The sequence below is a fragment of the Neolamprologus brichardi genome, chromosome 3 (genome assembly GCF_056152115.1).
Source record: "Neolamprologus brichardi isolate AB-2024 chromosome 3, ASM5615211v1, whole genome shotgun sequence".
NCBI classification, from domain to species: domain Eukaryota; kingdom Metazoa; phylum Chordata; class Actinopteri; order Cichliformes; family Cichlidae; genus Neolamprologus; species Neolamprologus brichardi.
Window position 1 is genome coordinate 58,987,619 of NC_142106.1, and position 13,801 is coordinate 59,001,419.

Here is a 13,801-nt window from a genome sequence, read left to right on the forward strand (position 1 = left end):
AAGATTTAAGCCCTAGAATTGAAGAAGCTTCTCAGATGAAGGTGAAACGTCTTCAAGCAGCTTAAAGAAGTCCAGACGCTTTTCTTTCCAAGCTCCTTCGACTACGATGACCTGGATGAACCTTCATGGACATACTGACATAAACTGATCTGTAGAAGAAAATGTAGAAAAATGACTTATATGATAAAACATGTTTATGATAGTTTAAGATATATTTCATACATCACACTGACTCCACTCTGACATCACTGATCAATAATCAAACAGATCAAACTGATTGATCAGCCATCAGAGGAGTGGGATCAATGGAGCTGCTTCTGTTCCTGATGTTTGATCCTGGACCTGCAGAGGAGACACGACAGCTTCACACAGAAACACAATAAAAGAATAAGTGAAAGCAGAGAGAACCAAGTGAAAGTGAACAAACACCTGTAACTGTGAGCAGCACGACTCTCCATCCATGATGTTTCCCTGGCTCCAGGCCACACAGCTGTCTCTCTCTGTGGGGCGTTTAAGGGTCAGGCTGAACCGTCCGCTTTTCACACGCTCGTCTTTCTTTCACTCGCTCTATGTTGCAATCTGGACTGCAGAAACTGAGCCCTTTGAAAACAATGATGCATTTTAGTCATATGATGCAGTCATGTGACCAATTAAACTGAGTGGGTGGACGGCATTATACAGCAGTTCTTTTGTTTGCTCTCAGTTGTGACAGCCCTGTTAAAGATTAATATCAGTTTATACATGCTGCAGATCGCTCCACATAAAACTTTTCCTCCACATTTGGCAGCGAAGCTTCAAAGAGCCGGAAAGTAAATAAACAGCACATGGAGATGACTTCCTGTGTGAGGCTTCAGTGTTAGTGGAGCCGCTAAAAGTGGTGGATCTAAATCTGCACCTCAAAGTGCGTTTGCATACAAGTAGAAGGGGAGTGAGTGGGTCAGCGCTCAGGGCTCAGACACTCAGTTGGCCTTAAACACACCATTTATTTCCATGGAAACAGACACAACCAGAGTTACAGGTTAAAATCCCCTATACAATAAAAAGAGTCTCAACACGCTAAAAACCAGCCGCAGAAATAACTCTACACTGTCAACACAAAGGCTAAACTAATGTTTCCATAGGCTAAAATTCCCATAATGCCACAGTCCAGCCACACGCGGGCAGATGTTCCTGATCTGAAACAGGAGAGGAATTTCTCTTCCGGGATGGAAACCACGCCGGAACAAGGGGGCGGGGCTCCTGTCGCAGACCTGTCTCCTCCTGACAGCGCGTCACAGTCCCGCCCCACTCCACACCTGAACACGGCCTCCGTCGTAGCCAGATGCAGGCAGAGGGACACCTGCTGTGGATTGCATCGCCTCCCACTATGCTGGCTTGTGCGCGTTTCTTTTCCTCCTGCTCGCCTTTCGTGCGTCGCCTTCCCATCTCTGCCTCACTATCCCCTTTAACAGGTCAGCCTGGCGGCTGATAGGCCGCCTCGGGGAACGCCCCCACCTCCACAGGTGCTACTATTGTGTGCTTAGTCCACAGTGGATCAAAAGAATATTGTGCAACAACACTAACACACAATATCAGGATAAAACCTGATATTTAAATAAACAAACATATAAATATGACAATAAAATGATGGAAGTAAAACCAACACTATGTACCAATGCACAGTCTGATCAAACTGTGTGACATCAGCATGTTTCACACAGCTGTGACATTAAAGATCAAACTAATAATGAATCACTTTGTTTGTGCAGCAGCGTCAGGAAATGTTCAGGAGCTCGTCTCTTCCTTCCAGCTGCTCTGATGGATCAATAAACCTGTGATAATGTTGTAAAGTGAGTTTGTTTCTGCACTGTGTGAACTCGACACACACACTGAGTCAGTTTCTGGAGCATCCAGCACACAGTCTGACTGCAGCTCTGCTGGACCTGATCGATCCCTCTGATCTTCTTCTTTCTAATCCTGTCCATCCTGCTCACCTCCAACCAAACTCTCAGCATCTTCAGCTCTGCCACCTGCAGCTCCTCCTGTCTGTGTGCCACCGTCTCCATCACAGCAGGTCTCACTGCATCTCCTCCTCTTCACTCTTACTGCTCTCCTCCTGTCATAGATCAATCAGCCCTGACCTCCTCCTCATCTCTCCTTGTTTGTACTTTCTCTTCTCTGCAGACTCTCCTCCTCACTCTCACTGCAGATCATAACTTTGTCTGCAAACATCAGAGTGTTCATCAGCACTGCAAACGATAAAGGGCTCAGAGCCACCTCTTTGTGACCCCCACTGCCTGAGCCTGTGAGTATTTAGAAAGTAGAAGGACAGAAACTCCAGGTGTGGACGAGGCTCGTTGCATCATCCCCAAAAACAGCTGCTGCTGTGATTCCTGCTGAAGTGTCTGAATATCAGGAAATGTTAAAGAAACAATCGTAAAGTTGTGTTTCCAGTTTGTCGTTATTAGAAACATTATCAGCCACAGGCTGAATGGATTAAGTGGAGTAAACTGATACTGGTCCCACCATGACCTCTGACCTCTGACCTGCATCTACAGCACTGAGCCCTGACAGTGAGCAGCACTTGTTTCTTCAGCAGGATGTTTCCCTCCCTGCTGCAGACGGTGCAGGTGGAGGTGTTTGTGTCTCCATCTGTGGGTATTTCAGGGTCAGACTGAGGTCTCCAGGTTACAGCAGCTTTCTCTTCATCTTCGTTGGGTCTCTGTAAAACTTGTGTGTCTCAGTTTGTTCCTGATGTGTTCCTGACTCGTTCTTTGGTAACTAGTCTGCAGCGTCCTGTAAAGTGCTGCAGACATGTTGGATGAAGAGCAGAAGAACAGACAGACTGAGCCTCCACAGTCGGCCGTGTCTCACACGCTTCGTTTCTTTGGGCCTCAGCATCAGCAACGTGTCTGCGGAGGATGTAGGTTTGAGTGACCACAACTGCGTCTTTGTTGACCTTCACTTGAGGACATGCCATTGGATAAAAGAGTCTATTTTAAACTTCAGAAACAAAGCTCAGATCAGAAAATGGGAGAAATTCCAAAGTTTTGTTTGACACAATCAGCTGTTGCGTCTCGAGCTGCCTCACCTATAAATGTGTGCTCTACAGCAGACAGCAACAAAAGTCTGATTTTCTGTAGATAAGATCAAAGAAATCGATGACAAACCCCCCAGAGCGTTCTTGTTGTGGCAGCTCACTGCTGCTCTACTTTTACACCTGTGACATTTGATGATAATTAGCCGTCTTCAGCTCCCTCAGATATTCTCCCCACAAAGCTTTTTGCCTTGTAAACCGTTTTAACGCTTTTCTTCAGACTGGAGTGTTCCAGCTTTTTCAAACATGCCGTTGTGGAAGCAAAGCTCAGCAAACCCAGCTTAGATCCAACATTATAGATCAGTTTCTCCTTCAGGTCAAAGCTTGTTGAGAAGCCGCTTGCTGCCCACCTCACAGCCTGCTTGAAGAAACACGACATCTATGACCGTTTCCACTCTGGTTTTGGTCAAATGCATCCACTGACACTGCACTACTAACAGGAACCAGTTATACTGTGATGTCAGCAGATGGTGGAAAATACACAGTCCTGGTCTTGTTGGAGCTCTCCTGCTCTGAACATCTGAAGCTCTCCACCACATGACTGAGCACAACTCAGGGAGGAACATTTACTGAAGCTGCTGCAACATTTCCTGTCAGCACATGATTGTGTGACAGTCAAGGAGCCACCAGAGGACACCTGCTAACAGGGCTGGGTATCCTCACTGATTTCTACAATCCATTCACTTTTAATCGCTGAAGTTTGCCTCAGACAGTCAGAAATATTATCATTCATTTCCATATTTTTATATCTATAAAAAGAAAGCTGACACTGTGAGACTTCATCAGAGGTGTGAGCATCACAGCAGATGTGTCAAAGTAACTGAGGAGAAAACAGAAAAACATGAAGCAGATTTTCCTGGCCTGGCTTTTTATAGCAGATGACCTTAAAAATATTCTGCAGTAGAACAAAAACACAAGTGAACATGACCTGATGAAGTGAAGCAGAGCAAAGTTACAGAGGTTTGATTACAGACACAGCTGAGAGTTTTGCAGTTTTGCATCATTTTACAAAGTTTATTCAGTTTGAACAGCAGAAATGAGACTAAGTCAAAAACAACAACAAACCCAGCGGCCGACAGCGCTGTCAACAACGGTAGACTGGTGGGTAATAACAAGCCAATAATGCAGAAAACAGAGATTTTTAGATGGAAACTGATTCTGATGCGTCTTTGTGCAGAATCCGTGTTCCTGCTGTCAGTTACTGTTTTAGCTGTTTGATGGTTGTTGAAACTGTGGCAGCTTTAACCTGAGATTCAGGCGTTTCGGGTAAAATACATTTATATTTAATAATCGATTCAGGATTTTAATGGATCAATGTGACGTTATCCAAGCTAGAATCGATTTAATCACTAATCAAAACCCACCCCTACCTGCTAACCATCGGCATTATGGGTAGTGTAGTAGGAGACACTCACCTGACTTAAAATAGTGCCGGAAACCAGGAGAGCCAGGAGAGCCCGGAGAATCAGGAGAACCAGCAGAACCAGGAGAGCCAGGAGAACCAGCAGAACCGGGAAGACCAGGAGAACCAGGAGAATCAGGAGGACCAGGAGAACCAGCAGAACCAGGAGAGCCAGGAGAACCAGGAGGACCAGGAGAACCAGCAGAACCAGGAGAATCAGGAGAACCAGCAGAACCAGGAGAACCAGGAGAACCAGGAGATTCTCTCCTGGTCATGGTCTGCATCTGCACCTCAATCCTTCCATATCCGGTCCTGATTATTCCTATTAAAGCTGTTTTCATTTGAGATGAAATGACTTTCTGTCCTGATATATAATAAAGATGTTAGTTGTTTTTGAGCCCCTGTATTAAAAGTAGTTTAAAGTCAGCTTGAGTTTGATGTCTTTATGTCAAAGCTGCTCATGATGTTGAGCTGCTGATGGAATAAAAACAGTGAAAAATCTCCTCAATATAAAAGCATGTAGTCCAGACTTGTAGCCTATTGTTAGCTGAGGTCCACACACAGTGTTTGACAGTGTAAACTGTGTGAAAGGGCTGCTGGTGGAGCTCACTAGGATGAGCAGGTGACCATGTGCCACGAGGTGGAGAGCAGCGGGCCTGGCTTTGATTCTGACCACGTCCCCTTTCTCTCTCCCTCTGCTTTGCTGTCACTTATCTTCACTGCTCTGTCCAATAAAGCTGAAAAAGGCCCCAAATCAAAGAAATCTGCCTGCAGCCTCTGAAATGTCTTCTGTTTCCTTCCCGACGGCTTTTTCACCATCAGCCCATCAGACAGTCCAGCAGCATTTATGATGATGTCATGATGTTGAAGAGACTGCTATGGTGGCCTCCCATGACCCCCAGCCTCATCTACACTGAGATGCAGACATTTGAAAACATTCAGCAGACAACTGAATAATAGTCCAACACAACAGTCTGTGCACAGACACACACTGAGCTTTCATATAGTCAAAGGAGTCAATCAAACACAGCTAGTTGAGTCATTTCTCTGTGAGTCTAAAGTGAATCCTGTATTTGTTGTTGAAGACTTCTTCAGCTTCTTCTCAAGGACATCAGCTGCTTGTTTGGCAGCAGAGGCAGTTAAGAAGCTTCCTGAAAAACACTGAACAGTGAGTTCACTGTGGCATATGACAAATTCAGCTTTCTATGTGCAAATGTGTCTGTGTCAACCTTTCAAATGCTGTTGAATCCAAAACATCAGCGGCTCCTTGGCTGCTCACTTCATGCACTTCTGTCTTTGTGACAGTCCAATGACATCACAGCTGTTTCCACCCCCAGTGTCTCAGGACTGGACACCTTTAAACATGTCGAGGATCAAACAGCCGTCCAGCTAAACACACATGAAACTATCAAAGCTGACAATCATTCCAATAACATCTAATGGTTCATATATATAGACACAGCACTACAAGGAAATGGCTCTCAGCATCTGGCTGTGGTAACAAATGAGTCCCTGTTTGTGTTCAGATTGTGTGCATGTTTTAGACGTGTGTCACATGTAGAAACACAAAAATCCCACAATGACACAAAGATTGGTTTGACACAACTGTGCAGCTGTAAGTTGTTTCTAATGATTCATTGAAGCTCTTCTAACATTCTGGAGACGATCAGTACATGAATCTGTTCAACACGACAACAATTTGACTTCAATGTGAACGTTTGCCATTAAATAACCTTCTTCATCCAGCTGACAGCATCCTTCATCCTATGATATTAACAGTTCCTCCTGTTGATGACAAACCTCTGACATGATCTGCTTGAGGAGCTTTTTCATGTGAAGCTCTCTGAGCTCAGGGCTAAGTTGCTGTGTTTCATCTTTAAGAGCTGCTGCCTCCTCGCCGGACTTGTTCTTCTCTTCTTCTCCTAATGACACCATTTCTGCTTCATATCTTTCACTGGGCCTAAAACAGATGAAGAGTAGATCTACTGCTGTTCACTGTTTGTGTCAATATGGAGAAATATGAACAGACAAACACAGCACACACTGTAAAAACTGTGATTTGGGTTAATTAGTATCTAATAGGAAAGTAATACTCAGTAAAAACATGTTTGTGTTGTTTTAATTAAATCTAAGCAAAATTAAACATTTTTGAGATGTTCAGTTATTTAAATTTACACAATTTTGTTTGGGGTAAATTAAGCAATAGTTTGAGCAGATTTAGCAAAAATGTATGAGTACCGTGAAAAATGAAGAAATCTAATAGATTTAACTGATGAAAGCATTTTCATTTCAATCATTCTACACTTCCGCCTGTAGTCCGTTGTGCCACGTGCAGGACACACACGCTTCAGCAGTGGATGATCTCCATTTTGTCCGAGATAAGATTATCTTCATTTGTACGAATATACGACACGTTTTAAACAGTAACGTGTAGCAGTTTAGAGTAAAAGTTCTAAACAGTCTGATATGTCAAAATTAGATTAATAATGACCGCTGTAATGACAGTATCGTATTTTTACACAAAATGGCATGAAGTGGACTGCTAGCATAAGGTCACTTTCCAAGCCTTCACAGCTGTGTTACTTCAGAGCTTTGACTAACCACGTTTACCATATTAAAAAAATATATCAATGATGTATTTCGATGGGCTGTAGCCTCCCTCATTCACTTTTAACATTTTATGAACAAGTTTTGCACTCAGCAGTGAGTGATGTAGTTAAAATCATTTGTGCAGGATTTTGTCAGTCACAGTTTTTCAAAGCTTTTGTCTCCACACAGTTTTTCAGTTGTGGTAATGAAGCTAAAGTTGCTCAGTCCAGCAAAATAACTGATTTTCATTTTCATGCTGTCGAAGCCCCGTGACTTTAGTGCAGGCACAGCTCACATAGAGGGATGATGCAAGTTTCCAGTTAAACTTGGTCATGTATCAGTGAGACCCACGCTCAGTCACGATGTTTCTGTAGAACGATCTTCAAGACAAAGGTACACTCAGGAAGTAATCTAGTAATACGTGTTTAATCTGACATAAGTCTTTCATCATTTCTATGTTTAACACCCGATGGTGTTTGGATACAGAGATGACCTTGTGTAGATTAAAAAGGACATCTTTTCAAATATGGGAAGATATATACAGTATATAAATACACAAATAGTGTTATTTCATGTCATGATCTGTCACCAGATCGGTACAGAAAATAGAGTCTATCCCCTTTTTAATCTAATAAAGAGTTTCATTGTTTTATATGTGAACCTCACCTTTAAAAATTTTAGTATTAATTCAAATTTTCGGCAGCCCCTCTGATCAACTGTCAACTGACTGTGACTCATCATCCAATCCAGTTGTGTCCAATGCAGACTCTGCTGCAACCACATCTTCTCAGGACACCATTATTCTCAAAAGGCAGAAGTTCACAGAACGTTGTGAGCCGAAGCTGTTCCCCACAGTCTGCATATGAAACTGAAATGTACCTGGAAAGAGCCACCGAGGAGTATAAAAAGAGTGGAAATCTTCTGCCCATCTCCAAAGTAAAGACTGACATTCTCGAGAAGTTGGCTGAAACTGTATTTTCAATTATGGCCTATTCTTCCTATTATTTTGGGGCGAGCACTAGTGAAGAATTTCAGTGCATACAATCTGAATTAATCAGAAAAATGTTATATTATAAATTTTGTATATGTTTTATATTCCACAATAAAAACAATTACTGTTTGAATGTTGTCTTTGTGAAATTGATTCATTTTACTCAGAAAAGATGTTAAATTAATTTGATTTTCTTTTACTATTTAGTCATTAATTATAAAGATTAATTGGAAAATTAGTGAATCCAACTCGAATTTTAATTAAAAACAAAAAGTTTTAATTTTTTTGTAATGGATATTTTAGTCATTGTGCAGCCAGTGCAGTAAATGGTCTAAATATCAGCTCTTTAGAAAATGATCCTGATGAACATGAAACTAACATCCAATGAGAAACACAGCTTCCTTGTTTCATGTCCAATAACAATCAATGAAGAGCTAATAAAGAGCTATTCTATTGTAAAATGCTGAGATGATTATTAAACAGAACCCAGCGGCTCACCAAAAGCCTGCATTGAAAATCTATATGAAAGTAATCTATGCTCATTTATGGCAAAATCCTTTAACTGTCACTGTGTTTTTCATCTGTGCTCTTGTTGGTTGGACAAGTTTCTAAATGACAAAGAGCTCAGTGGACTTTGCATCCATCAAATCCTGTTAGATGTTTGGATTGTTTTTCCTTCACAGCTTTGTGATGAAGGCTAAAGAACAGAGATATGAACTATTGCCAATATGAATCCTGATGGCATGACGTGGGCACAGACCCACCAAAGCAACACTCAGCTCACCTCATTCCAGGCGCTTGTCTGCTGGAGACCATGAGCCTTGTTAGTCACACATTAGCACCGTGGTAGGAAACAGCCTCCATCATTTCATTAGATCTGAATTTGGACTGTTTCCCTCTGGATGAACCAAGTCTGTCAAATCTATTGATCCAACACAAACTATCAAACACATTGGCTCACAGTCAGATTGGCTTTGTATGGATGGTGTAACAGGGGGCTGGGAAAGGATGCTGAAAGCTGAATATAATACAGAACAATAACAGGACATATAATAATGTAGCAAACATGATCTTCAACAGGCACACTTCTATTATTCATGATCACAAACACAAAGAACTTGTGCAGCCCTGATATCAGCCCTAATATATGAGTGTGTTTGCCCAAAGATTGAAACAGCATCAACATGACAGCTGTAAGAAATCTTCTCTCAGCCTTGTTTGGCAGAAGATCCCTGCAACAAAGATTGTAGCTGAAAGATGACGTGTGTAAAGTTTGCTCTTTGGGAGGGTTGAGGCTGTTTTTAGACCTTTGATAGTTTCCAATCCAGTTCTGAAAGACAGAAACAAAAACAACATCATTAAGATCAGATCATGGAGCTGTTTTCATCAGAGTCTGTCATGAGTACTCAGGGTTTCACAGCAGCTCTTCTGAATGCTGACGAGGACTCCAACCTCATGTTTCACCTCTCTGAGCTTCTGATGTCTGTGAACACTCGTGTTTCTTCTCTGGGCTCATCTGGACAAAAACACCTTTCTGTGTTTGGCTCCAGCCTCATTCTGACTGACAGGAAGTGTGTTATCCATGAGCTGCACTTCTGTGAGAAAGTTTCCTGCTGTGTTTCCTGTCTGTGGACAAACACGAGTGTTTCAGCTGAGGACTTGGTTCCTTCCACCTGTCCATACAGGACATCACGCTGTCTTTTCTCTTTAAATGCAGCTCCAGGTCCTTCCACGTGCTGCTCTGTATTTGTGCAGTTTGTAGTGTGTCCTGGGAAACGTAGCACACATGGTGTTCTTCTGCTGTTTCCTCCTTTCACTGAGTGTGAAACACTGACGCTGTGCTGTTGTTCACAGAGGGGAGCTGATTCTAGCTGCAGCTGGACTCTGTCATCTAACTGAATGTGTTGGTGCTGATCACGGGGCTCTGAGGGGGGAGCAGCAGGAGGACTCTGGATACTGACGTCAGTGTATCTGTGGAAACTCACACAGCGTGTCTCTGTCATTCAATATTGTGCTATATATTGTATCTATGCAAAGATGAACAGACTGTGTATTCACTGGTCTCTGTGCTGCTGACTGCTTTGCTGCAGCTCTGATGTCATCATCACTCCCTCCTCCACCCTCAGCAGTCCCAGCATGCTGCTGTGGTGCACCCCACCCTCACTCTACACCTGAGCCATAGACCACACCCTCCACCTAAAGATCCACCACAGTTTTCTCTGCTATGGAAATGAGATCAGGAGGAAATCATGATGATTATTATTGAATAAATGCTCACATTAATGTGGGCTTATTTGTTTCATATTAGAAACATTAGTTGAGTGTTTTTAGTATAAAATGGTGAAAGTCCCTCTTTTTGCTCCTCCCCTCACCTGTGGATGAACGGTGCTGTTACCGTGGTGACAGCTTGGATGTGTTTCAGTCCTGCCTGGTTATCACTGCAGGAATCTTTACTTTCACATTTATTACAGGTAATAACTCTGATTTTTCTGTGTATTATGAACTAAATGTATCCTGATACACACAGAGATGGATGAGCAGAGGTCACATGATGAAAGAACAAACATGGAGTCTTTGATTTATTGAGATATTTATTGATGAATGCAAACAAACCCTGACACTGAACCATCGTCCAGCTTTCACAGAACAAACCTGATCACATGACCTGCTGACCCAAACAGTGAAAAGCTCCATGGCAACAACAACAAACAGCCTCACATATGTTAACAGAGGCTGTTAGAAGCACAGAGTCTTTACAGTCTTTCTCCTGTTTGTACACAGATCTCTGCACATCTTCATCACAGTTACTCACAGACGTGCAGAGTGTGTGGATATCAAAGCTAAGTTTCCACCATGTTTGTAGTCTGTACTGGGACTCATGGAGCATCTCTCTATGAGCACTCAGTGCTTTAAACAGTGAGTCCCAGTTTAACCAGCAGCCTTCACACCACACATCACACAGACATGGAAACTTCAAACTCTCAGACTGAAGACACCATCAGAAATAAACAGATTGTGATGAAGATGAAGAACTGGAACAGTTTGCTGTGGTTTCTTCTGTTCCTGTCAGAAATAAGAGTCTGGCAGCACTTTGCTCTCCTTCCACATGTTTAAGGAGGAAGTGAAGAAGAGCGAGTGAGTCGTCTTCCTCTGTGGGCCCAACATCAGGCAGCAGCCACGTATTTTTAAAAACCCAGCACACTGCTTCAGAAACACTGAGTCCAGGTGACCAGAGTCATGTGATCAGTGAGGTCTTCACTCAGGACGTCACAGCTTCAGGACCTGATTCAGAGGTTTATAAGGACGTGGATCATTGGTGCTGATGTTGTGTGAGAGCTGGTGAACCATGGGGAACATAAATAACAACCAGGCCATCAGCAATTCTACCCCCAGCTCTAAAACCTACATAATACACTATACATATAGTTATATAGGTTATAGTATGTTATATATAAACGTAGCTGAAGCAGTTTAATTTGTAGCTTCACGCTGCACTTCATATGTTTGTCCACCAGATGGCAGCACAGAGGCCTGTGTTGGAAAGCTTTGAGTAATGAAGCGTTTTCAATCCAAGCTTCAGAAAGCTTCATGTGGTCATTGTTGGGTTCAATATTGAGGAGGGTTAGAGGAGGTAATCAACTTTCAAAATAACAACACTGATCCGGCCAAGTGGAGTCAAACGATGATTTAATGCACGCGTGGGGGGACCACCGCCGTACGCAGACAGCGCCGATCCCCAACTTACAGAGCATAAGCAGATGCTTTATATACCATCAGGGCTTAAATTTAATACGCCCCTTCAACGTCAATCAGATACAGGTCATACATAGGTTTCAAAACCACAAAGACTTTTAACACAGTTTAAAATAACATTGTCTCCGTCTCCACAGCAGATGCTTCCTGTCAGCCTTCTGACTTTCACTTCTCGTCTGGAACACCAGACCCACACCCTGCAAGAAACTGTTCCTCTTTTTGCAGAGACAATTTTGCAGTTGCAAGCAAACATGACTAACCTCTCACCTATAAATGAGTCTATCTACTGTGTGTGTGTGTGTGTGTGTGTGTGTGGCTCGACCTCACACGAACTTTGTCTTATGAGATGAGAGGCCAATTCTCATGTGCATAATAACCTAACTGAAACTATATCTGTAATATGTTGAATAAATGTTTTAATCAAATGAGTGTCCCTACTTCAAATCTTAATAAAAAGATATAAATGACTAAAAGATAACAATGAATAACCTGGTTATTCAAATAGCATCCTCCCAACAGCTCCTCAAAGTACCTTTCACAAGCACGCTCTGCAAAAGCCTGCACTTCCTGTCTACTTTGGCACAGAGTGTACTCAGAGTTAGGCCTTTCAGAATCAGCACATACACATTTAAGACTATAACAAGCATTCAAAAGCATTTAAGATTATTGATTTAACTCAACAGTTTAACGTGGTTATAACTGCACCTGTAATAAAGGCTAATTGGGTACCAATATGTTTAAACATCTGAATGCAATATCAATGCTGTAGATTATGTTATTAATGTTAGTACTGCAATGGTAATGATGATGATTATTAACAATAGCAGTAAAATAGTTTCCCTAATCCCCACATCATCAAGGAAGCAACCAGGAAATATCTGCTGTGTGTAAAAACAGCAACACAAGAATCCAGAATGAAGACAAGAAACTCAAAGCTCACACACAAAACAGGTGGAGCTAATTTTGTGACGTGTTTCTGTAAAAACACCACAGAAGTGAATCATCAAAGTTTCCATGTGAGCTGATGATGCTGCTGCAGAGTTTCTGTGAACCTCCTGTGACCCCGCCTCCTCATACAGAGACATCTTATTGCTCTTCAAACTGCATCACGTGGACACATGTGATTGTGTATTGTAGTATTGATCCCAATGCTGGTATTAGTACTGGATCAATAACACTGGATGGATGCGTTCAGCATGGAGCCCCTGAGCTGTGTTACAGACAAACATGAAAACTGACAGGTCTGTGTCATTCACAGTCTGTAACACTTCTAAACAACAGAGGCTGACCCAAGTGCCTCAGAGCCAGGCACGCTCACATCACAGCTCTCTAAATAAGCCAGTTTCAAAATAAGAGCTGAAAGCTGTGTTTGCTTGTGTTAGCTTATTATTGTGGAGACTAACATTCAGTGATCATGTGTTCAGACTCATAATGATTCCTCTCAGAAATCCTGATCTTTGTATTTACTGTGTGTTGGATCAATAACTGAGATTCATCGTATCACACAGCTGTGCTGCTGCTGCTGGTGATGTCAGCACATCTGGAACAATACGAGGTATCTGCTACCAGACTGAGCAGGACGTGAGACCTGTGGACTGTTTAAAGCTGTCCCTCCACAGCTCACTCAGACCTGATCCACACCTCAGTGATATTCTCTGACTTCCTCAGTAGAGACAGAAACCATTCAGATCTGGGACGATCAGCTGACTGATGATGTCACACAGACTGTGTTTTTCAGGAACAGTGATTCTGATGTGAGCCTGCTAGCTGACAGCAGACCTGATGAAACCACATGTTCACATCTGTGAGGACAGACTGGACTCTTTGACTGCACCTTGGTTCTCCTCAGAGGTCTGTACAGGAGCATGTCCACCCCCACTGAAGATCTCAGTCACTGTGAAACATAGAAAGCTGCTTGTGTAGCCTCTGCCTCACATGTAGATACAGCTACAGGTTTCTCTGTCAGTCAGACTGAAACAGTGTCCTGATG

At 42.6% G+C, this 13,801-nt stretch overlaps 1 protein-coding gene across 10 annotated transcripts in view; it reads right to left on the bottom strand.

The window, feature by feature from the left end:
* The window catches only part of LOC148105978 (protein NLRC3-like), a 663,817-nt gene that overhangs the window by 233,095 nt on the left and 416,921 nt on the right, over positions 1–13,801 (bottom strand). The gene's annotated exons all lie outside the window — the stretch shown is intronic.